General features: G+C 38.7%; 2 protein-coding genes and 1 long non-coding RNA gene across 3 annotated transcripts in view; 2 read left to right on the top strand and 1 right to left on the bottom strand.

Annotated features, from left to right (window-relative positions):
- LOC120570817 (NACHT, LRR and PYD domains-containing protein 3-like) overlaps positions 1 to 26,812 on the top strand; it is a 172,096-nt gene that overhangs the window by 14,747 nt on the left and 130,537 nt on the right.
- LOC120571282 overlaps positions 1 to 26,812 on the top strand; it is a 175,363-nt gene that overhangs the window by 24,715 nt on the left and 123,836 nt on the right. The gene's annotated exons all lie outside the window — the stretch shown is intronic.
- Positions 17,726 to 18,566, bottom strand: LOC120571786. The gene is made up of 3 exons (XR_005641300.1): positions 18,387 to 18,566; positions 17,863 to 17,931; positions 17,726 to 17,764 (listed from the first exon to the last, which is right to left on the bottom strand). It is a non-coding gene; the product is annotated as an uncharacterized LOC120571786 (long non-coding RNA).

The following is a 26,812-nucleotide window of genomic DNA, read 5'->3' as shown; positions in this document are numbered from 1 at the left end:
GTTGAGTCTGTACAGGATCACACTTACAGAAATATTTCACGTCATTGTTATAAACTCATGAATGAACTTTGTATAAAATAATTCAGAGTGATTGAACACATTCCTCGTGAACAATGTAAACTTCTTACGCTGCCATTGGATGGCAGTGTAGTTAAGTAGTGGGCCAGAGTCAAACAAGCTGGAAATCTAACGGTGACTCAGCATTAACTGTGATGCTAATCTGTGTCTTTTTTTTGTGACTTGTGAAACACAAGTCACAAATGAATGCAAGGTGATTTGTATCCGCAAATGTGTATCTGTGTCTGTGCATCTAATTTGTAACTCATATTTCATAATTTTTCATCACTTAGTATTTTTCAATGTAAATATACGTTTAACTCTCCTTCTATGTGTGTGGGTACTTTTGAGACTGTTCTTCTGCACTGTTTGTGGTCAGACGCAATTCGTAACTCAGGTGTTTAGAGAAATTAGAGACACAGATACAACACAGATTTACAAATACATATCGCTGTGCATTCATTTGTGAATTGTGTTTGCAGATACAAATCACTCTGCACTAATTTGTGACTTGTGTTTCACAAGTCACAAATTAGAGACATAGATACAACACAGATATACAAATACAAATCACTCTGTATTCATTTGAGAATTGTGTTTTTTGCAAGTTGCAAATTCTTATGAGTTTTAGCACCATAGGTACCCCCATTTAATGTATTTGTTATGTGAGTATAAAGGCGCGAGATGATCCGTTGGTACAGTGAATATAAACTGTTGATTTTGGCCCAATGTCTGAATCAATATTCAGGGAAATTTCCACTGAAGAACAGCCGACAGACTTGTGGTGTTTTAATGATTTCTTTCAGGGGAGTAAATGTCACCGGAGCTGCTTTACATGTGTTTTAGTAATGTAGTCAGTCTGTCTGTTGTGTTTAATCTACTGTTGTGCTTTGTTCAATTAGTAACGTTACTGTTTTTTATTAGGCCCTTAACTACCCTGTGAATATGGCTCTATTTGGAACAAGAGCTTTTCTTCCAAATAGGGTATGCTCATGAATATTCAGAATGAGCTACGTGCTGATTGGTTTGAGCAAACTACATAGAAACACATGGGAAACTCGACAGCAGGTCTCATATTTCAGACACTGCAAAGTTATACATTGTTTATCAGGCTATTTTGTTATTAAAATCACTTCTGAGAATTTTTAGTGACAACGGTGTCTGATTTCAAATTAATGAATATTTGTGAAGATTAGGGCTTTCATTATCTGCAACTGTCCCTTCAATCCTAGCTACATGTGCAGCTACAAATCACAGATAGTTAGCTTCATTTTCGGTGTAATTCCAAGTATATTTACAGTTTGAATTTCTTCACGTCACATATACAACATCTAGCTAAATGTCTTATAAAGCTAACAATGGTGTCCGATTTCAAGTTAATGAATATTTCTGAATTTCAGAGGAATTCTAAGAGGAGGCTAGCTAGCTCTCATTGATAGAACTACATCCAGCCGCAGGCTCTATCAATGATACTCGCGGACAAGCGGTGTTTATTTCCCCAATCGTTTGTTTAAATAACTCAACACATTATAATTACACACATTAAAAGATTAACTGAAACCTGTGGTAAGACATTGCTGGTGTAACACGCTCGCTAACCGCGCTCTCACTCACATACACCGGGCATTTAGCTAGCAGGAAGAGGGGAGTTTCAGGCCCTGGAGCTCTGTCAGGGCAGGGGCATTTGGTTGTCTATTACCCCAAGAGACGGTGACTTTGCGCGGGTTTGGAGTGCTGTGGGCTGCCAGTCATGACGGAGCTCCAAGTACCTCATAGAAGGCCGGGGTCTGTAAAGGAAGGCAGGCCGGGCGGCGAGGCAGCAACACAGGCAGCACCGGCGCTGAACTCCGACACACAGTCTGACAAAATTTGCAATTAGCCATCCATTTTCGTAAAGTGGCCCATATTTGAGCTTTACATAGTTGATTTCTCGCATAAAAACGTTTCAGAAGTGAATTTTGTAATGGAATAGCAGAGATCTGCTAGCCTGACAAGCCAGACCCACATCCAGATGTAGGGTCTGGGAACTCACCATTGACGGAGCTCGATCCGAGGGGCGGGATAAACGGTTGTCTTTCAAATTCCCTCTGCACGTAATAGGATAGCGCTACAACCAGGCAGAGCAACGAAGAAGGTAGCGGAGCTAGTTGATAGATTAAACTTTTGCCGTATCCGGTCGGCAAAACTCCGAACACATCTTCCTTTTTTAAGAATGATTTCTGTGCCGTTCTTTGTTCTTTTATCAAAGAAAAGCTGAACTCCAAGTCTTCCAGAAGTTCGCTGTTCCCAGCAGCAGCAGCCATAAGCCCCGCCCACCGACTCTATACACAATGTGATTGGCCTGACCAAAATTTGTTTTTTGCAGCTTGAAAGTCAATGGAGAGTGCCTAGACTCCCCCTGGCTGCCAAATAAATTTGCTGCCACTAGGGGGAGTCTAGATTTCTAGGCTAGAGATCTGCGTGACCTAGCTAGATTCAGAAGACTACCTGATCTCAGGTCAGTTGTGTAGCTCATGTAAATGTTAGGGCGTGACCGTTCTCTTAATACACCCATGGGCTGACAAAGGTTCCGGTTTTTGGGAGGTTGACGTCAACTTCCAGCTTTGTTGAGATTCGCTAGTTTTCAGCGGCAGTTTCAAAATATGAGATTTTCATTGTAAAGGGGTGTCAATGGGACTTTGAGCTTCTATGTATGTCCTATTTACCCACCGAACTGTCGTTATTCAACTATGACAGGGTGAAATCAGTTTAGCATTCTATCACCCCTTTAAAGATGGAAGCTGTGATCATGACACTGTAGAAATGTCGTTGACTTGTGTCATGTTTAGTTTTGAATTCTGTCTCTTCTCACAATAAAAGCATAAAGTTACTGTGAGAGTGTTTGTGGTCTTCTACAACTTCTTATATAGATCTTCTTATATATTAAATATGTTGAATTATTCTAATAAAAGAAGAAAAAATTTACTTTCTTCGGTTATGTGTTTGTGTAGTTATTTTTATTATTTATATACTATCTGTGCAAATACATCTACTGATGCTGCTGGACACATCTTTCCTCTTCAGTTCCTGGAATCATTGGGTGTTTCGGGTCTTTCAACACCCTCATCCAGGCGACCCAGCTGAGGCTGATCTGTTCTGTATTTCTACTATCCAGCAAATAAATGGGCAAACAGTAACTGCTTTAAAACGAGGATTCTTTACTTGCAGAAATTCAGGCGTGTACAGGCATTGCATCTCAAAAAACTTGCTCTTTACGTCATTTACCTCAATTCCTAAATGTAACCCGCACTGCATTATGGGTAATGTAGTATTACTCAGTGTAACCTTTTAATCAACAATTTACATCAAATAAGGAATTACAAATATCCAAATCAGTAACTCAAATTCAAACTCAAAGTGCTTAACACCCCTAACAATATACATTAAGTTCAGACCCCAGCTTGTGTCCAGTTGGCGAATCAAGCTACTTTGCCCCCATTGATCTCCTCTCTTGAGCCATAGCCATCTTGAGGCTTTCTCTACCGCTTCGGTGGTATTGTGGATGGCTCTTTTCCTCCTCACTCCATCGTTGCCTAACAGACTGAAGACTCTGAACTCTGTATGTTTGTTCATACTGTTTTTATGCTGTGAAGATAAATGACTGGGTGTGTATGGCCATGTGTGTTCATGCGCACTGCTAATGCTGCTACATGTTCTATTTATTCTTTTTAAACAACTTTAGGTCTTACATTATATGCATATGTATGTGTGTATATATATATATATATATATATATATGTATATATAGGGCATGAAATTAACACCCGCCCACCCGCCAGATTGGGTGAATTTTGCAGTTGGCGGGTAACACTGTCAATCTACGCAGCATGGTGGCCCAATGGTTAGCACTGTGTCCTCACAGCAAGAAGGTTCTGGTTCTGAATCCAGGTCGTTCCAGGGCCTTTCTGTGTGGAGTTTGCATGTTCTCCCCATGTTTGTGTGGGTTTCCTCCGGGTGCTCCGGTTTCCCCCACCATCAAAAACATGTACTAGGTTCTCCAGGCAGTGCCCTTGATCAAGGCACTGGCTCAGATCTGGAGTTGGTCCCCGGGCGCTGTCGTTGGCTGCGTAACTATCAGTAAGCAGGGTACGTGGTTACTTATGGGCCTTCTCCAATCAGGGGCCCGCATCACTGGAAGACATTGATTGAGAGCCAGGGCTCCCTATCGCATTTTCATTACTAACACAATCCCAGCAGTACCACGTCAGCAATTGACCAAGCGGGAGTGAGAACGGGTCAAATTAATTTCCTTGTTTCTGTTATGAAGACGAGACGTGTGTGTGTGACTTGAACATCTCACATTACCAACAAAACGTACAGCGAAAGACGATGCAAAACATTTCAGACCGTCCTGCCAACATGTATACGTTGTAACATCAAAAGATATAGCTACTCTGGATGGTGTTGTCCTGGCCTCCAGCACTACTGTCAGAAATCTGGGAGTTATTTTTGATCAGGATATATCCTTTAACGCCCATCTAAAACAAACATCGAGAACAGCCTTTTTTTATCTTCGTAACATTGCCAAAATTAGGAATATCCTGTCTCAAAACGATGCTGAAAAACTAGCCCATGCATTCGTTACTTCTAGGCTGGACTATTGTAATTCCCTACTGTCAGGTTGCTCAAATAAGTCCCTTAAGACTCCAGCTGATCCAGAATGCTGCAGCACGTGTTCTGACGAGAACTAAGAACAGAGATCATACTTCTCCTGTTTTAGCTACTCTGCATTGGCTTCCTGTAAAATTCAGTATTGACTTTAAAGTCCTTCTCCTGACCTACAAAGCCCTAAATGGTCTAGCACCATCATATCTAGAACAGCTCTTAGTACCTTATTGTCCCACTAGAGCACTGCGCTCCCAGAATGCAGAGTTACTTGTGGTTCCTAGAGTCTCTAAAAGTAGACTGGGAGCAAGAGCCTTCAGCTACCAGGCTCCGCTCCTGTGGAACCAGCTCCCAGTCTGGGTTAGGGGGGCAGACACCGTCACCACATTTAAGAGTAAACTGAAAACTCTTCTCTTTGATAAAGCTTATAGTTAGGGAGTGAGGAGTTGCAGCGTCCGCCTAACCCGGCCCACCTGCTTCTCTTCGTAGTCATCAGATTTATTGATCATATAATCAATAATATAGTGAGAGTAGAGGGAGGCAGGCCCGTACAGCCTCTCATCAATGTTTTCATTTGTTTCCTTTTGTATGCATCCTGTCCCAGAACTGCTTGTTACTAACCTAGCTCTGGGGAGTTTACTCCCCGGAGTCCTTATGTTTCTTCTTCGCAGAGCTATGCTCTGTGATTCCCTGCAACGCCCGCGTTCTGCTGCGTCCGCCGCATCCACCCATGCTCTGCAGCACCACGTTTCATCACGCAACGTCCTGCTGTGACATGAACTACAATGACTACCTTCAAAGTCACTGTTCCACTATCTTTAATGTGACTATTATCGCCTTCACACCCCCAACCGGCCCGTCAGACACCGCCCTACCAGGAGTCTGGGTCTGCCGAGGTTTCTTCCTATAAGGGAGTTTTTCCTTGCCACTGTCGCAATAGCCACTGCTAATGCTTGCTCTTGAGGGAATTACTGTAATTGTTGGGGCTTTGTAATTTATAGAGTGTGGTCTAGACCCACTCTATCTGTAAAGTGTCTCGAGATAACTCTGTTATGATTTGATACTATAAATAAAATAAATTGAATTGAACATCAATGCACACTGTAATGATTTTTCACTCTAAAGTTGCTGCTTTTTCAATCTTGTCAGCTGTCTGCAGCGGGCAGGGCTGTTGCTCCGTTTCCCCCGCGACTGACGCGCACACACACAATCACACACGGTGGATGCAGGAAAAAATGCAGATGAGACCTACAGGATGACCTAAATTGAGGCCAGCTACGCTCGTTATCGTATAGGTGCAATGATAAGTTAAAGTCCAATAAGTACTTTATTAAACCTTGAATGTGAGTCCCAGCCCAGGATAGGAAATTAACTAACAATGTAAAGATCAACAAGCCACTGACACAGATGTTCATATTTGATTAATTCAATAAATTATTATTTTGTGTCTTAAATCCACCAGCTGTTTTCATATTAAACCAATATCATCATCCTGAGCCTTTTTGGTAAGGTTTCTAGAAAATCTCAGCCCAGAGTAATTCATTAATAGTACTAATTATTATTCTCCCCAAAACAAGTTTCCTTTTTATTTATTATTTTATTTTTAAGAACTATACAAAAAAAGTTGCAACTTTTTTGCAACAACTCATGTGTCATGGTCCACATTCACCAGTGTTTTTTGTTGTTGTTGTTGTGATGCGTGTAGGCTACTCCCGGGGCATGTTTCACAAAAGCAGAATATATAAATCCAGGATAACTGATAAAGCGAGGCTTGACCTAGTCTAATCTGTGCATTCTGGCTTGGTGCGTTTCACGAAGGCCAAGCCAGGCTGAGGAGGAGCGACTAGGTTGAGCCAGGCTAAAGTAATTCAGATAGATGCGCGTCCACGGCTTTCCTCAAAAGACCGAAAGGTCAATCACAGATTTACTGATGCCAAAATGGAGAATACGCATTGTTCATACTTTATACAGAGTGAGCAGCAGCTTCTTGTGGAAGTAGGATGACGTGAAACACATTATTTGTATAAAAAGAAAAGAAACACGGCCGCTGTACTGAAACAGCGAGAGAAAGCGTAGCAGACGATCACGGACCAACTGAATGCGTAATTGTAGCCTAAATAACTGACCACGGCTCTGAATCAAAGCCGTCATAATCATACCATTCAAGGATTAGGCTACTAATTATTTGCACAAATTAACAGTTGTACTATTTGCCTTAAAAGTAAGCAGAAGATAAGGTTACTCAGGAAATTTACCATGAAGATCAATTTTCTACAACGCTAAAATATGATGCGTAAATATGTCTTTACTCTTTTCCTCTCCCTCTCTCTCATGGGCTAAAACATAAATGTCCTAAGTCATATTAACTTCCACTGCTCGCTTTTAATGCAAAGTGCACAACTGTTTGTTTTTGCAAATGACAGTGACTCCTTGAATGGTTTCAGTTAAGAGCAGTAGTTTGTAGTAGTCTATATTTTTTTTGTGTTTTTTTAATTAATTTTTTTTATAGTTTCCTTCTCTACATATTATGTGCCTTGCTCCCTCATATATATGGACATAGAAAATAAAGACACTGAAGAAATTGGACTCTAAAATCTAGAAACTATAAAGATAATAAAGTGATAAATTCCATGCACACTGTAAACATGAATGTATATTCATCAGTTATATCCCCCCAGCAAAATATAAGGTCAAAAACCATTGGGGTGTCCTCTCCTTGTTGTTACATGAATGTACAGTAGCCTACATCACTATATAGTAAGGACCCCCTTGAAAATGAGATGGTACATCTCAAGGGGCTATCCAAAATAAAGAAAGAAAGAAAGAAAGTTACTGGTCCAGTGAACTAAGACTATCATTTGGGAGGATTGTACAATTAGGATATGTTCTTAAAATTGTACAATCCTCCCAAATTATAGTCCCAGTTTACAGGACAACACAAATTGTGTGCTAAGAATGCCAAATACAATGCACATGGAAGCGGAACAAACATGATCCTTATTGTTAAAGAATTTTTTAAAAATGAATCAACTAAAACAATTCAAGGTGCATTGTTCAACTATAGAAATACACATGTACAGCATTGTATGTCTTGTCCTTAGTAACACTTCATTTAAAACACATTAGAATTTTTTTTTATTTCATACAGCAATATAACAGTAGCAATGAAAAAATAATGGTCACAACATTAAATAATAAAATGAACAGCAATATGCATCTGTTGTATTTTAATCCAGACTGATAACAATAGGGTAACACCACTGCTGGGTGAACAGAAATGGCTCCAGGATTAAATAAATCCTGGCTGTTAGCCTGGTCGGGAGCAGGCTAGCTGCACAGAATAAATCTCCATGGTGATTTATGTGCCTCCGCTTTCGTGAAACCAAATCAAGGCTTAATTCATCCAGGATAACTGGGAAATCCCAGCTTAATCCCTTATCTTGGTTTTGTGAAACAGGCCCCTGATCTTGTCAGTCATCTCACCTCTTATATGCAGTGGCATAATGAGCCGACACCGGACCCCTATGCAGTATTATCAAGGCTGGACCCCCTACTACAGCACGTGATGACGGCGCAATGTCCATGAGTAGGCTACCATGAATAGGACAGGACAGGATCATAGAGACACAGCAGTCTTGTTTTTCACCTTTATGAGGCAAAAAAAAAAAGTGGCAGGTAAAAAGTAACTGTCCACCTGCCACAGTGGCTGGTGGACAAAAAAGTTAACTTCATGCCCTGTCCCTGGCCTCCTCCCATGTGCCCCCCCGTGCTGACCAAATAAAATAAATATTAATTTATTATGGTTTTACACGCGAGCGCCAAAAGCGGAACTAATGTGCGACGCAACGTTCTACACGGGTAAATTAGAGCTGCGCACCCAAAACACTAGGCTAGAACTAGAACCAGAATCTTCAGTGGGTAACTTGACCCATTAGTCTCCAGTGGTAATGTCAGTGTAACTCACCGCAGATATAACTTTATTAGATAGCACTATGCAGCTGTCTGTACAGATGTCGGACTTCTTCAGGCACCAACACTGAAAGCGTTGGAAGAACATCAGGAGGACGCTGGTAGCAAATGCTAACCTAGCTAGCTACACCGTTAGCATCTTAGCAACTGTTCCGTCCACTTGAAGGCATCATTGAGTCCTACGATAGTCTAACGTTAACCAGACTAACGTTGCATACAGTCTACGATACCACAGATATCAACTAACGTTAATAGTTATTTAGCGTGCAGCGTGTGGTGGTGCTCGGTGAATGAGACAGCAACTCCTCTTGGAGAGAGCAGAGGAGCTCCGAGTTCTCCTGTTGGTAAGATCAACCATTTCATCTCGGAAGGGACTTGTTGTTGTTGTTGTTGTTGTTGTTGTTGTTGTTGTTGCTCATAACCGGGTTCCTTTTGTTCCTCACACTGAGAATGAAATCAAGTTTGGAAATGTCTGCTCTCGATATGTTTAGAAACTTCATCATATCTAAACAAACTCATCGAAGCAGAAGCGAATATCCAAATGTCAGTCTCGTTGCTAGGACTACACAATGCTGGGATGTTAACCACGGGACTTCATCCATCTCGGCTGTTGCATCGCGATAATAAATCCATTTGAGTAAAGTAATCAACAGGCTATCTGCCCGTGTTAAGTAGGGAGGGATGGTTAGCAAACGAAATGTAATGCATGCCCCTCCGTTTTTTCTTCTTCTAATAGTTGTCATGAAACGAGGAAGGGACATAGCGTCCTTTTTAGCCCCAGGAAACCAAAAAGGGAGAGAAACAAATGAAGGTGTTGAGGAGCAGGAAGAGGGAGATAGCCAGAGGAGTCTGGGGAGGTTGGAGAGAGGGCATGTGATGAAAGGGAGGGCTCTGACACAGAGAGGGAGATTCAGAGGGTGAGGAGGAAGAAGAAGAGGGTGAGGAGGAAGAAGAAGAGGGTGGAGGAGGATGAAAATGTATCATAGTGGGGGGGTCTGTGTGTCCTCCCCCAGGGAAGTTTTGAGCGTCAGCAGCTGCTTTTTTGTTGCATTTGGATACGGTTTAATGCACCAATTTATGGTGGAAATACTTTATTTAGCCTATGCTAAGAAGAAAATAACAGATGACAATTCAAAATACAGTGCCTTGCGAAAGTATTCGGCCCCCTTGAACTTTTCGACCTTTTGCCACATTTCAGATACATTAGGATTTTTTCAGAACATAAAGATATAAAACTGTAATTTTTTGTGATGAATCAACAACAAGTGGGACACAATCATGAAGTGGAACGAAATTTATTGGATATTTCAAACCTTTTAAACAAATAAAAAACTGAAATATTGGGCGTGCAAAATTATTCAGCCCCCTTAAGTTAATACTTTGTAGCGCCACCTTTTGCTGCGATTACAGCTGTAAGTCGCTTGGGGTATGTCTCTATCAGTTTTGCACATCGAGAGACTGAAATCTTTGCCCATTCCTCCTTGCAAAACAGCTCGAGCTCAGTGAGGTTGGATGGAGAGCGTTTGTGAACAGCAGTTTTCAGTTCTTTCCACAGATTCTCGATTGGATTCAGGTCTGGACTTTGACTTGGCCATTCTAACACCTGGATATGTTTATTTGTGAACCATTCCATTGTAGATTTTGCTTTATGTTTTGGATCATTGTCTTGTTGGAAGACAAATCTCCGTCCCAGTCTCAGGTCTTTTGCAGACTCCATCAGGTTTTCTTCCAGAATGGTCCTGTATTTGGCTCCATCCATCTTCCCATCAATTTTAACCATCTTCCCTGTCCCTGCTGAAGAAAAGCAGGCCCAAACCATGATGCTGCACACCACTTACGTATTGACGTGGGGATGGTGTGTTCAGGGTGATGAGCTGTGTTGCTTTTACGCCAAACATAACATTTTGCATTGTTGCCAAAACGTTCGATTTTGGTTTCATCTGACCACAGCACCTTCTTCCACATGTTTGGTGTGTCTCCCAGGTGGCTTTTGGCAAACTTTTAAACGACACTTTTTATGGATATCTTTAAGAAATGGCTTTCTTCTTGCCACTCTTCCATAAAGGCCAGATTTGTGCAGTATACGACTGATTGTTGTCCTATGGACAGAGTCTCCCACCTCAGCTGTAGATCTCTGCAGTTCATCCAGAGTGATCATGGGCCTCTTGGCTGCATCTCTGATCAGTCTTCTCATTGTATGAGCTGAAAGTTTAGAGGGACGGCCGGGTCTTCGTAGATTTGTAGTGGTCTGATACTCCTTCCATTTCAATATTATCGCTTGCACAGTGCTCCTTGGGATGTTTAAAGCTTGGGAAATATTTTTGTATCCAAATCCGGCTTTAAACTTCTCCACAACAGTATCTCGGACCTGCCTGGTGTGTTCCTTGTTCTTCATGATGCTCTCTGGCCTTTCCAGGACCCCCTAGACTATCACCGAACAAATGCAATTATTACGGAGACTTGATTACACACAGCTGGATTCTATTTATCATCATTAGTCATTTAGGTCAACATTGGATCATTCAGAGATCCTCACTGAACTTCTGGAGAGAGTTTGCTGCACTGAAAGTAAAGGGGCTGAATAATTTTGCACGCCCACTTTTTCAGTTTTTTATTTGTTAAAAAAGTTTGAAATAGCCAATGAATTTCATTCCACTTCATAATTGGGACCCACTTGTTGTTGATTCTTCACAAAAAATTACAGTTTTATATCTTTATGTTTGAGGCCTGAAATGTGGCAAAAGGTCGAAACGTTCAAGGGGGCCCAATACTTTCGCAAGGCACTGTATATCAAAAATATAATGGAAAGTATGTTGCGTATCATTGGGCATTTTTAAGTAGGGTTCCCGGTTCCACTATGGTACCGGTTCCTACGCAAACGGTAATATTCGGACCGGATTAGAACGTGAATTTCGGTTCCTCATTTCGGTTCCGACTGAAATATTTTCTCCGGACAGCGGCAGACTCTTTTTTTCTTTCTCCCTTTTCTGCCGAGTGGCGCACATGCTCGCTCGCGGTGTGAAGTGCGTGTCCGCGCTATTCTTGGAGATGCACTCTACAATTCCTGCTGATAGACGGCTTTTTGTACACGCTCTGAAACGGACTTTAAAATATCACACTTTCTCTGTAGTCTACTGTTAGCTAGCTACCGTAAATGTAGGCTACTTTTAAAATGTCATATTTTCCCTCTGGGCTCACCAAAACGGACCGCGGTGAAGATAGTTTAATATTTGACATTCGTCCGTTTTCGCGGATGTTACCTTCAATAGCTCAGTGTCAATACTTCGATTTCCCCCAGTTTCTGGGTATGTTGTAGAGCTTATTGAGACAGACGTTTCACACTTATTTTTAACTCAAAATCACCAAAAATGTCGACACAGTTTAGAGCGCAAAGAACTGAATGTCTGTCCAACGCGCCCGTCACAATAGGCGTACTTAGGGACCGTCGTAAAATTGCAACTCCACTAATTTTAATCTTCATTAACTTTTTTGTTTTACAACATAGACATATCAAACCACTTCCATTAAAGACAGGGAGAGCCATTAAACATTTCACACTTGTGAATTAGTAAAAATAAATAAATGTAAGGCTAATAGTTACCAATAAATATGGTAGTTTCAACCATTTTCTAATTAATGAATATAATCACATCAAACCACCTGTACTATGTCTCTGGCATCCTCTTACAAATTTCACAGCTGTTAGTTTGCGAACAAATAGTTAGCAAATCCCGTAGCATCCTTATCAGTGACCTATAGTCTATAAATGCATATTTAAAGCTTTTCAATTCAATGGCTTCCTCATTTTTTTTTATATAATCACATCAAACCACCTGTAATATGTCTCTGGCATCCTCTCACAAATTTCACAGCTGATAGTTTGGGAAAAAGTAGTTAGGAAATCCCGTAGCATCCTCATCAGTGACCTATAGTCTATAAATGCATATTTAAAGCTTTTCAATTCATTGGCTTTCTTATTTAGGAATATAATCATATTAAACCAAATATAAAATATCTCACGCAATCTTTTAAAAAAAAAAAAAAAATTTTTTAAAAAAAAAAATATTAAAAAAAAAAAAAAAAAAAAAAAAAAAATAAAAAAAAATTTTTTCAATTCAATGGCTTCCTCATTTTTTTATATAATCGTTACAAACCACCTGGAATATGTCTCTGGCATCCTCTCACAAATTTCACAGCTGTTAGTTTGGGAAAAAGTCTTTAGCAAATCCCATAGCATCCTCATCAGTGACCTATAGTCTATAAATGCATATTTAAAGCTTTTCAATTCATTGGCTTCCTCATTTTTGAATATAATCACATCAAACCACCTGTACTATGTCTCTGGCATCCTATCACAAATTTCACAGCTGTTAGTTTGCGAAAAAAGTCTTTAGCAAATTCTATAGCATCCTCAATGCATATTTAAAGCTTTTCAATTCAATGGCTTCCTCATTGTTGAATATAATCACATCAATCCACCTGGAATATGTTTCTGGCATCCTCTCACAAATTTCACAGCTGTTAGTTTGGGAAAAAGTAGTTAGGAAATCCCGTAGCATCCTCATCAGTGACCTATAGTCTATAAATGCATATATAAAGCTTTTCAATTCATTGGCTTCCTCATTGTTGAATATAATCACATCAAACTACCTGTACTATGTCTCTGGCATCCTATCACAAATTTCACAGCTGTTAATAAATGATATAAATGATATAAATTAATGTCCTGTCCTATTCACACCTTTTTCAATATTTGTGACAAACTCACCCACTCAGGTTCCTCTTTGAATTTTCCCAATTTTGTCATACCACAGTATGAACAAAACTGGTCCAATGATTCTGGAAAAATCAATGAAAACAATAGGTGAGGCATTGTTTTCAAGGACATTTCACTATTAGTTATTGCCATTTGTATGTAATTGATAATAACATTTGTAATTGTTTTATGTACCACAAAATCTACCCACATTGAGTTGTCGCTAAAGAAAATAACATATAATAACAACATCAATGAGGGGGGGGGACAACATGCAGCCAAATTATACGGGCTGGAATAAAAACCGAGTAGCTGCGTTAAAGACTAAGCCTTGGTCCATGGGGTGCATGTTCAAGTAGATGAGTTACCAGGACACACTTAGGCCTGTCACGATAACAAATTTTGCTGGACGATAAATTGTCCCAGAAATTATTGCGATAAACGATAATATTGTCATCGAGAGACCATTTGCATCTAATATGATAATGGCATAATAATCCAGGTACACCTTTTCAAAGATCAATACACTTTCATTTCTAAAAAATATTTAACACTGGAACTGGAAGACATTTTAAATATCCACAATATGTCTTTGATCTCCTTTAGTATGTCGTCTTTCACGCTGATGTACAGTTGTGGAATTGCTGTTTGTGACACGTAAGTTCTCAGACTACAGACTCTGTACTAAATTACAGTTCAATAAAAAAGTACAATTATTTAATACTAAGTATTACATTTAAATAATATATAATTATAAATTAAATTTATCTGTATGGCTATCTGCCACATGGCAAGTAAATGTACCAAAATAGTTTTGTTTTTCAGTTTTCATTTTGGCGAAGGTGCGGCTTCTGCTCTTCTTCAGGACGGAGCTTCGTGGGGGCGGGCCCACACACACACACACACACACACACACACACACACGCAACTCTGACATACTTTCCACACTCCGTGTCCGCAGACAGCTGTAGGCTTGTACCGTTAATGTTCTGTGCATTGTCGGACACATGGAGCCACTTTCCTGAAACCGACGAGTCCACAGCGGCGTGTATGTCCGAGCCCGGCTCCACCGCCTCCACCTGCAGGTTGTCAGCTGTGTGGTTTGGAATGAAAGGGAGAAAACGGGACGCCGAGTAACACGGTGGATATCGCTCATATACTTTCTTTTTGACGGCGCCTTAACTGCAAAGTGCTGCGGGAAACCCTGCTCCAACTCTCAACTAGCGTTTGTCTGTCTGTCTCTCTCCACCTGGAGTCCCGCCCCCACAAAGACCATGCGACTGACAAAGAGGGTTCACTCCTCGTTACGCTAAGGAACTGAGAGTGATCCTCCAGTCTCTTTGGTAGAGATAGACGAGGAAAACAAACAAGCATGCAAATGGAAATTATCGCGGCCGGAAAAATTATCGAGCTCATTTTTTTTTATCGTGCGATAACTCGATTTATTGACTATCACGACAGGCCTAGACACACTATTATAAATCGTTAGAAAAAATCCTTAGATATCCACTTTTCCCTTGGAAATGAAGATGCTGTAACTTTAAGATTATGCAATTCTGTCATCAAAAATGGTTTGCCATAGTTGTCCTGATATTCTTTTATTTAGCTAATGCAAAACATGTTTCCTGAAATACACAATAAAGTAATTGATTAAAATGTTATATCCAATTTGAATTCTACAATTATTATAAATTACCTGATGCATCAAGTATTTTGCATGCCATCTCTATGCGGTAGGCCTGGACTGCGCTGTATGTGCCTTTTGATTGAGATTTTATCTGGAACCTGAGGAAAGTCCTCAATGATGTGTCTTGCCATCTGTAGTAGGATACAATAAGTCAGTTGTAGATGAACTCTGTAACATTTTAAATTTTATACTAAGCAAAGCCCAATTACAAGTAATAAGCAAATTATATAGTGTTTATTTTGATTCACCATCCTGAGGACCATGACAACTGAGACATGTGTTGACTGTATGGGGAGATGAACCAAAAGCAATTAATTAAATAACATATCTCACTGACAATTCCACATCAATTGGACCAAATTTATGTTACACTAAAATATATTGTTTTATGTTCACAGGGAATTAAATACACTATACCCACCTGCATTACAAAGACACCACAGCTAGACCCATCCTTCTGTGTTGAGTGCTGTATAGCCCCAGGCATCCATTTTATGTCAGTCCATTCCTGTTTGCCGAGACGGTTCCTCCTCATCTTAAAGAACCGACTGAAACCGTGTAATCATTATGACGCATTGGTTAACCACTGACTTTGCATAATTTTTAAGCATAATAATAATTTTTAGCTTACAATACGTAGCAGTTAGTTGTTACAGTAAAGAGAAAAGAAAAGCAAGAAATGTATTGACCTGAAGGAATAAATGGCCCGCTGCACCATATCAACATCCATCAGCACCAGTGGATCAAGGGTGAAGATTTTCTTTGAGATGGTATGTAGGTACTTAGGGAGAGTGGATATTACATTGAGAGGTTAAGAACAAATGGAGAACAGATAATGTCTATATTTATACAACACACGTTGGCTTACCACAAGTTTCCAGTGCTGTCTTTCATTGACAAAACCAATGGCCCCTTGAACTTTGTTGAAGTCTGTGCCTCGCATGGTAAATCTACTTTTCTGTTCAGGTGAGCCATTCAGGATCACATGCATTGTGTAGTGGTTAATGTATAGGATGTTGTCCTGAGAACACTGCTTCATGATGACTTGAATGTAATAATCAATTGTCTGGAAGACATACAATCAAAATCATCAGAAGAGTAATGGCAGATAAATCTTTATTTGTAGCTACAACCAATGCTGTCTTTTTGTTTTTGAATAAACAATGTGGCTTGGGAAGCTTGGACATATTCCTGGAAAATGAAAAGAAGTCACACAGGTTGGGCCTTGGGTCCAACGTAATCACAAGATAATAAGCATTAAAAGGAGAGAATAGTCTCAGACACCACATATCCACTATTGAGCCTTGTGTGTCTTGGGACTACGCTTGAGGCCATCAGTTTAAGCTTGCCCATTTCTTAACCTAAATGATCAATTGATCACCTCGCCAAGTCTCAGCTCGTTAACCTTGAAACCATGAAAAGAACCCTACTCTAATGAGTGTTTCAGCCAGATACTGTAGGTTCAATCTCTTACAGCATCCCCTTACCTCTCCCATGAGCCACTCTGATTTTGACAGGGTCTGGAATTCTCTGAGGCGTAATACTGAGGTGTCTTTCTTTGTGTTCAAAACAGAAACTACCTCCTCAGAAGGTTGCTTCTTCCACAATATCTTGACCTTGCCATAAAAACAGAAAAAATATACTAAATTGAAATTCTCTGTTGTGAAATAATTAACAGAATATTTGTTATTCTGTTGTCAAATGGGAAGACACAGCACATTAGTGGTCAAACTGTACCGCCTGCTTAATTCTATCCTCAATTGAGTGTTAATTAAATGCTCCTGTGTAATTCATCAAAGTACCCTAAACCTTTTCACGTATGGTAAATGAGTTGTGCTGCTCCTGAGTTTTTCCTTAACACCAATAATTGAAAAAACAAAAAAAACAGGTGGTACTATACCACAATTTGGACTAGGCTTTCAAGGACACATGAGCATTATTCATCTAATGATTACTTGTAAAACTACATTGCTACTTGGGGACTAATTAAGTTATCAGAATCTTAAAATGATTCACACAATAGAACATTTCTTCAGCCCAGTAGTGTTGCTGTAACTACCACATAAAAAGCACTTTATTAATTGGGATTTTAATAAAGACAATTGAATTAACACCAGATACTAAGAATTCACAATGTCCTACCTGTTCTGTCTGTGTCTTTGGAAGCAATGAACGTTGTGGGGTTCTTCCTCTCAGCTTTTGCTCATCGGTTTCAGTCTGAGAGGTATGTAATGTCAAAAAGGTAAATATAATATATGTAATATATACATTTTCTAATAACTGTAGTAGTACTTATTTTATCAATGTTATTTTTTAATGGATGGATATGCAAAAGATGAAGTATTTTAATGATGGTATCAATGGTAAGTTAAAATCCATAATTCTCTACCTTTGCAGTTTTCTTTGTTTGAAAATCTTTGTGTTTCTCTTCATCACTTGTATTCTTATTGGCAGTGTTCTGTGATTACAAATAAAATGCACAGCGGATGGTTAATATTCTCCCTAGTCTTGTACAGTAGTGAGTCTGTTCAAATACATCATAGTTTGCTTAGTAAGTGAGCATACAGTACTCATATGGTGGATTTGCAATTCATGACTTTAATATGTCATACCTTTCCACTGAGCTTGCTGCGTTTGCTTCCATCTTCCCTCTAAAAATGAAAATCAACAGGTGAGGTGCGGATTGCTTTCAAGTTAGATTATACAAAATAAACACTTATAACATAACTTAAAAATCCATAATTCTTACCTTTGCAGTTTTATTTGTTTGAAAATCTTTGTGTTTCTCTTCGTCACTTGTATTCTTATTGGCAGTGTTCTGTGATTAAAAGAAAAAACACACAGTGGGTAGGGGACTTGAGGAGAAGTAATTACTGTTATGTCTGATTATACAAAATAGACACTAACAATATTGCATTGTGTTTTTTTCAAAGTCAATAAAATTGCTACCTGCAATAAGACAAGGAGTAATAAGGTCAGTCAGTCATCAAGATAACTACAAAATGAATGGCTACTTCACCAATAAATTTGCTGTTCACATACACAGCCCCAATAAAAATACATCTATTGACCCCATTACCTTTTCATCTAGCACAACTATAACTGTAAACCCCAAATCCCAGTTATTATCCAACCTTTTCAATTACAATAGCATTTGAAATGTGCTGTCCTCATGTGATTATGGTATCAAATATGGTTTATGTACACAAAAAATACAACAATGTACAGCATATAAAAAATGAAATTAATTAGACAGAATATTTTATTATATACCTTGGATTTCTGTCTTGTTGCTTTCATCTTTTTCCATTTTACTGCCTTTGGAGTTGGAAGGTTCTTGGGAGGGTCAAAGTATTTTGTTTTTGTTTGACGAGAGGTTACAGTTCTCTTTGCCCACTGCTCTTCAGAGTGATCCAACAAGTCAACCCTACACCTCAATGGCTTTTGGTCCAGTGTTAAACCATATTGGAGACTATGCTCCATGTAGCGTGCTCTCAGAGAGGCATGTAGCTTCTGAATGAATCCCCCCTTTGCAGAAAACTTTCTTTTTGAAGTATGTTGTTCTTTACTATCCCAAACCAGTTCTCTGCATGGCAGTTTGTTTGCCTGGTGCAAGCACTCTCTGCTTTCTCTTTCGAAGGTGCATCAGTAGCATACATGGCCAAATCACCCAGCATGACACCTGACCAAAGGGGGAATATCCCCAAGTAGTCCCGGAACAGGACATTTATGACCTCCGGACAGTGGTACGTATTTTCCTCCGTTTTGTTGTCCTCTTCCTCTAACATGGACTCCACATTTCTCTGGACTGTTTTGAAGTCTACGTGGAATGGGGAGTTTCTGAGGAGAGTGTTGGCTTTCCTTGAGGGCTCAGTGTCTTCTGGTTTTAAAAAGTCACTAGCGATGTCATCAGGGAGGTGATTTTTTTGTATTTGGTCCTGAAGAGCTCTGAGGCTTTTCCTCACAGTTGGACTGGAGTACTCAGCTAAAACACCGCAGACATGTGGCCAAAAATCTGTAAAGCACTGTTTAGGCTGGTGCTGTTGATCATCAGTGCCACACAATGAGTGGCAAACTCTTTAATGCCCTTATCTTTCACCTTGTTAGTGAAGGACACAGAGAGTGCCTTGAGAATGTGTGCTGAGCACAAGTGCAGCACTGTGTTGCCTTTAGGTTTGTTCAGCTGTACGGCCTTGTTTCAAGATATTGTACACAGTGTCCAAATATGCCAACACACCCTGCCTATTGAAGGCTAATAGGACACCTTGAATAAGTGCCCAACTGTAGTCGGTTTCCACTTGATGGATTTTATGTGTGGTCAATTTGCCCAATTTCGTTGTCACTTTTAAAAGCCAAAAGGCCAGGTTCGGTACAGTGTGATCATTTGTTATCATCTCAGCAATGGGCAAGGGAGGCCTGTTTTGCCATTCCCTGGCAGTGAGAGAGCATAGTACAGGACTCTCTTTTGCTGGTTTGGGGAGCCGTGACTTACTCCTCCGGTGGCATCCAGAAAAAGGGTCGTTTTTGAATTTTTGTGCGATGCCAAAGAGAATGGACAGGCCTGTCTCTGTGTATAGGTGGACACCAAATGGATCGATCTGTAGATGCTGGATGTATCCTGGGCAAAATGTGAATTTGCTTTCACTCTCTTTCAGTATCTGTTGAATTAAAATTAGCTCCATTACAACATCATCATGGAGTCGTGTGCTTTTTCTCATCTCCACTGAAACAGCCTTGATTATATCTTTGGTCAGGGCATGACTGAAATTACTTGCCATCAACTCTGCAGAAGGGGTCTCAGACAGCCTTTTGTAATATGTATTGCTTACTCCACTTATAAGGGATTTTGCAATCTTGCCTCTTTTGTTGTAGTTGGCAGGCCTAAAGTGAATCTCACCTTTTAAATGTTTTACCTTTCCAAAACGTGTCACTTGAATGCTGACTGATTTTGCGGTGTTTGAGGGTTTTTTAGGCATTTTGAACAGATAGATTGCTCTGCAGGTTGAAAATGAACACACAGCCTTGATCCTCAAATAAGGACATGATTTTTTCCTGCTGTCTTGCGTTTTAACATGATGGTATTTGAAAACAAGAGTACAGCAAGGGTTGTACTTCCTGAACTGCTTGTATATTATATTTGTCCATGGCCTTTTTAGTTTGGTGGATCCCTTTTTTGTATATTACCCCAGTATTTCTTGGGGATCTTAATTTTGAATTTTCTTGGGCCAGGCTTGATTATCCTACTTTCATTTTTGTCCACTTCTGTGTCATGTTTTGATTCCACACTATCCCATTGAGCATCATCATGAGAATCCATTGGTACCTGACTATCTGACTCAGCTGCATTCTCCTTTACTTCTTCCTCTTGAGGGTTTTGGAAATCTGTTGATAATTTGCCATTATCTATCAGGTGATCAGCTGGCTCAACATCTGCGTTACGCATTACTCCTTCATCTTGAAGGTCATGCAAACTCCTTGATAATGGGGCATTATCAATGAGGTGATCATCTGCTTCACCATTGTGGTCTTCTTCATCCACTGAGGCTGTATGGTTATCCACATGAAAATCTATTACATCTTGATTTTTTTTCAGGGGGGGATCTGTTGCCATCTTGCTCTCAACGTTTATTTGGCGGTCAGCATTGGCATTTTTCTGTGAGTCACTCCAATTTGCATTGACCGCTGTCCTAACCCCTCTTCTATTTTGCTGCCACACAATATTCAACCACTTTTTATATGACACATCTGCAATCCCAAATAAACGAACAGATAATTTTGCCCATACATCAGAATTCCATCTGGTATTTGCCCGTGTAATATTCAGAGAGAGTAACTCTGTTATTACTCTATCTCTCCCCCCTGCTTCTGTCCAAAGATCCTCCTTTTTGAGCTTTGTGCCTTTTCTATAACGAACCATGGCAAAACATGTTATGTTATCCACTTGTTGACTGGCATCAAATCAACCTACAAGCAGAGATGGACACACATAAATCCTAAAGTAAGTTGTTACACATAAAAAATACTTACTCATCAAATCTATCAATGTAAAGTAGTACTTTGAGAAGATGAAGAGGGAACATATTTAAAGTTATGGATATCAGAATGAATTTGCCCAGTTGGTGACTACCATTTACGGGAAAAAAATATCTTACATGACTTCTTAAATATATATATATATATATATATATATATATATATATATATGTATGTATGTATATATATATATATATATATATATATATGTATATGTATGTATGTATATATATACATATATATATGTGTATGTATGTATGTATATATATACATATATATATGTGTATGTATGTATATATATACATATATATGTATGTGTGTCTGGATGGATGGATGGATGGATGGTTTGTGAAACAGCCTGAGCATGTCTGTGGTATTTTGTATGCTAACGTAAGGTAGGCTATATGTACAAGTTGTAGAGCACATGTTAGCTAATTGCAATAACTCTCTTTTGTATTTTACAACAGAAGATTAGTATGCCTTAGTAGGAAATATCTGATCATATTTTGATTACATACCATTTTTTAGGGGAAATTGACACCAACTTCCAAAGCAGATTCTTTCCTTAAGCCAATGTTCAAAAGGAACGGATGGAATGTGGTGATTCTGAATGATCATGTGGCTGGAGCTGACAGGAAGTGTCCCATGATTCTCTTTGATTTATCCCAAAATATTATAATGACATATGCCAAAAGGTATTAATTTAAAAAATGTAAAAAATACATACATTTCTTACAAAAAATAGATTTTATGTAATTTAAAAGTGATTTAAAAACTACCCATCTCTGTCTACAATAATTAAGTTGTTACAGAATTATTTTTCTTACTCTACCTGATTTTTGGATAAAAGTAACATAAAGCTTGATTGTGTTTGGAGCGCCACCTAGTGGTTAAATTAAGTAAAACTAATGCATAACCCATTACTTTGTGCAGTTTTTTTCTTTCATACCCATTGCATCCACATAATTACATACAACTTCAACTGCAAGATTTATTGCTTACTGTGAAAAATTAAAAACGTACCCTTTAACCAAGGACAATCTACAAAGAATGGTTGTGATTATGACATTAGTTATAAGGTTAGTCAGCGAAGACCAAAGTGCAGCATACCCATTTTAACAAGAGGAAGGCATCAGACATTATAAATGTATTTTGATTGATGTGGTGAAAATGTTGCTACCTCACTCTCAGTAAAATTAAATTGAAAGTAAAAACAAGAAAATATTTTGTACGTAAGTGTTTATTGTTTAGCTTACAATGCAATAGGTGAGTAACAAAACTGACTTGAAACAATACTTAAAAAACATATTTATGAAGAAAATGCACAGCACATTGTCACAGCAAACCAAATAGGCTAACCTGGCGTGCTTTTGGGACAAGACAACGTTGTCAGACAACATGGGTGGTGATGGCGCAGTGGATATGACACATGCCTTTGGTGTGGGAGATCTGTGTTCAATTCCCAATGCGATACATCTACCAATGTGTCCCTGAGCAAGACGCTTAACCCCTAGTTGCTCCAGAGGCGTGCAACCTCTGACATAAGTATATATAGCAATTGTAAGTCGCTTTGGCTAAAAGCGTCAGCTAAACGACATGTAATGTAATGTAAAAACATTGCCACAGGGACCCAGAGGCTTTAGTTTTGTGTGGTTGATTTATTGTTTTGGTTTATCTAAATTTATTGTTGCACCATGACCTAAAAACTGGTGTGGACCGATGGCCTCTGGGGGGTGTTACCGCTTGGCTCAAAGCCGGCAACAAAAGGGAGGTCACACACAGATAGATTGACAAAAGGTAGTTTATTTAACTAAATATACTAATAACCCAAATTAACTAAACATAAATGCAATAGTGGGATGTGTAAATGTAGTAGACATCAGTCGTGTTTGCCATGTGTGGATGAGTGAATAAATGGTGTGATGTGTGTTGTAAGGTGTAACAAACCAAACAAAGAACTAAATGGTGGATGATGGGAGGAGGACCAGCTGAGAGAGAGTGAGACTCCCAGGAGAGCAATCTTTTATGCCTTCCTTAAGCCACACCCAGATGGCCAGGTACAGACGACCCTCCCAGCTCCACCTACCCGCCCACTCACAGTACCTGCAAACCGGAGCAGGACATGACAGGCAGGCAGATTGGGAGGGGTCGACACAGGGGCGATGTGTTCAATGACTGGAAAATGGCAAAGAAATGAATTTCTTTAGCTTAAATGGATATTATCATGGGGCTTTACACCATACACATCTTTAATTCTTAAACAATTGTCTTTTTAATAATACTGTTCAAGGCTTATGCAACATGTCCAGCTTTGGTCCCCCTACAGGTTGTCTCATTGGAACTGCAAGCTATAGTTCCAGTGAGCAAACCTGTAGGGGCTGGAAAAGTTGCTAATAGTATTGCCTTTAAATAATATTTTAAAAAAAAAAAAAAAAAAAAAAAAAAAAAATATTTTGAGAAAAAAAAAAAAAAAAAATTTTTTTAAAAAATTGATCCATAAAAAAGGTCACTGATGAGGATGCTATGGGATTTGCTAAAGACTTTTTCCCAAACTAACAGCTGTGAAATTTGTGATAGGATGCCAGAGACATAGTACAGGTAGTTTGATGTGATTATATGCAAAAATGAGCAAGCCAATGAAATGAAAAGCTTTAAATATGCATTTATAGACTATAGGTCACTGATAAGGATGCTACGGGATTTGCTAACTTTTTTTTCCCAAACTAACAGCTGTGAAATTTGTGAGAGGATGCCAGAAACATATTCCAGGTGGATTGATGTGATTATATTCAAAAAATGAGCAAGCCAATGAATTGAAACGCTTTAAATATGCATTTATAGACTATAGGTCACTGATGAGGATGCTATGGGGTTTGCTAAAGACTTTTTCACAAACTAACAGCTGTGAAATTTGTGATAGGATGCCAGAGACATAGTACAGGTAGTTTGATGTGATTATATGCAAAAATGAGCAAGCCAATGAAATGAAAAGCTTTAAATATGCATTGAGGATGCTATAGAATTTACTAAAGACTTTTTTCGCAAACTAACAGCTGTGAAATTTGTGATAGGATGCCAGAGACATAGTACAGGTAGTTTGATGTGATTATATGCAAAAATGAGCAAGCCAATGAAATGAAAAGCTTTAAATATGCATTTATAGACTATAGGTCACTGATAAGGATGCTACGGGATTTGCTAACTATTCTTTCCCAAACTAACAGCTGTGAAATTTGTGAGAGGATGCCAGAAACATATTCCAGGTGGATTGATGTGATTATATTCAAAAATGAGCAAGCCAATGAATTGAAAAGCTTTAAATATGCATTGAGGATGCTACAGGATTTGCTTTTTCACAAACTAACAGCTGTGAAATTTGTGAGAGGATGCCAGAAACATATTCCAGGTGGTTTGATGTGATTATATTAAAAAATGAGGAAGCCAATGAATTGAAAATATTTAAATATGCATTGAGGATGCTATAGGATTTGCTGAAGACTTTTTTCGCAAACTAATAGCTGTGAAATTTGTTATAGGATGCCAGAGAAATATTCCAGGTGGTTTGATGTGATTATATTAAAAAATGAGGAAGCCATTGAATTGAAAAGCTTTAAATATGCATTGAGGATGCTATAGAATTTGCTAACTATTTTTTCACAAACTAACAGCTGTGAAATTTGTGAGAGGATGCCAGAGACATATTCAAGGTGGTTTGATGTGATTATATTAAAAAATGAGGAAGCCATTGAATTGAAAAGCTTTAAATATGCATTGAGGATGCTATAGAATTTGCTAAAGACTTTTTTCGCAAACTAACAGCTGTGAAATGTGTGATAGGATGCCAGAGACATAGTACAGGTAGTTTGATGTGATTATATTCAAAAATGAGCAAGCCAATGAAATGAAAAGCTTTAAATATGCATTTATAGACTATAGGTCACTGATAAGGATGCTACGGGATTTGCTAACTATTTTTTCCCAAACTAACAGCTGTGAAATTTGTGAGAGGATGCCAGAAACATATTCCAGGTGGATTGATGTGATTATATTCAAAAATGAGCAAGCCAATGAATTGAAAAGCTTTAAATATGCATTTATAGACTATAGTTCACTGATGAGGATGCTATGGGATTTGCTAAAGACTTTTTCACAAACTAACAGCTGTGAAATTTGTGATAGGATGCCAGAGACATAGTACAGGTAGTTTGATGTGATTATATGCAAAAATGAGCAAGCCAATGAAATGAAAAGCTTTAAATATGCATTTATAGACTATAGGTCACTGATAAGGATGCTACGGGATTTGCTAACTATTTTTTCACAAACTAACAGCTGTGAAATTTGTGATAGGATGCCAGAGACATATTACATGTGGTTTGATGTGATTATATTAAAAAATGAGGAAGCCAATGAATTGAAAATCTTTAAATATGCATTGAGGATGCTATAGGATTTGCTGAAGACTTTTTTCGCAAACTAATAGCTGTGAAATTTGTTATAGGATGCCAGAGACATATTCCAGGTGGTTTGATGTGATTATATTAAAAAATGAGGAAGCCATTGAATTGAAAAGCTTTAAATATGCATTGAGGATGCTATAGAATTTGCTAAAGACTTTTTTCGCAAACTAACAGCTGTGAAATTTGTGATAGGATGCCAGAGACATAGTACAGGTAGTTTGATGTGATTATATGCAAAAATGAGCAAGCCAATGAAATGAAAAGCTTTAAATATGCATTTATAGACTATAGGTCACTGATAAGGATGCTACGGGATTTGCTAACTATTTTTTCCCAAACTAACAGCTGTGAAATTTGTGAGAGGATGCCAGAAACATATTCCAGGTGGATTGATGTGATTATATTCAAAAATGAGCAAGCCAATGAATTGAAACGCTTTAAATATGCATTTATAGACTATAGGTCACTGATGAGGATGCTATGGGATTTGCTAAAGACTTTTTCACAAACTAACAGCTGTGAAATTTGTGAGAGGATGCCAGAAACATATTCCAGGTGGATTGATATGATTATATTCAACAATGAGGAAGCCAATGAATTGAAAAGCTTTAAATATGCATTTATAGACTATAGGTCACTGATGAGGATGCTACGGGATTTCCTAACTACTTTTTCCCAAACTAACAGCTGTGAAATTTGTAAGAGGATGCCAGATACATATTACAGGTGGTTCGATGTGATTATAGTAACAAATGAGCAAGCTAATGAATTGAAAAGCTTTAAATATGCATTTATAGACGATAGGTCACTGATAAGGATGCTACAGGATTTGCTAAAGACTTTTTTTGCAAACTAACAGCTGTGAAATTTGTGAGAGGATGCCAGAAACATATTCCAGGTGGATTGATATGATTATATTCAACAATGAGGAAGCCAATGAATTGAAAAGCTTTAAATATGCATTGAGGATGCTATAGGATTTGCTAAAGACTTTTTTCGCAAACTAACAGCTGTGAAATTTGTGAGAGGATGCCAGAAACATATTCCAGGTGGATTGATATGATTATATTCAACAATGAGGAAGCCAATGAATTGAAAAGCTTTAAATATGCATTTATAGACTATAGGTCACTGATAAGGATGCTACGGGATTTGCTAACTATTCTTTCCCAAACTAACAGCTGTGAAATTTGTGAGAGGATGCCA

This window comes from Perca fluviatilis, chromosome 2, assembly GCF_010015445.1.
Source record: "Perca fluviatilis chromosome 2, GENO_Pfluv_1.0, whole genome shotgun sequence".
In the NCBI taxonomy this organism is placed as follows: Eukaryota; Metazoa; Chordata; class Actinopteri; order Perciformes; family Percidae; genus Perca; species Perca fluviatilis.
Note: the sequence above shows the minus strand (reverse complement) of the source record. Positions and strands in the feature narration are given on the sequence as shown.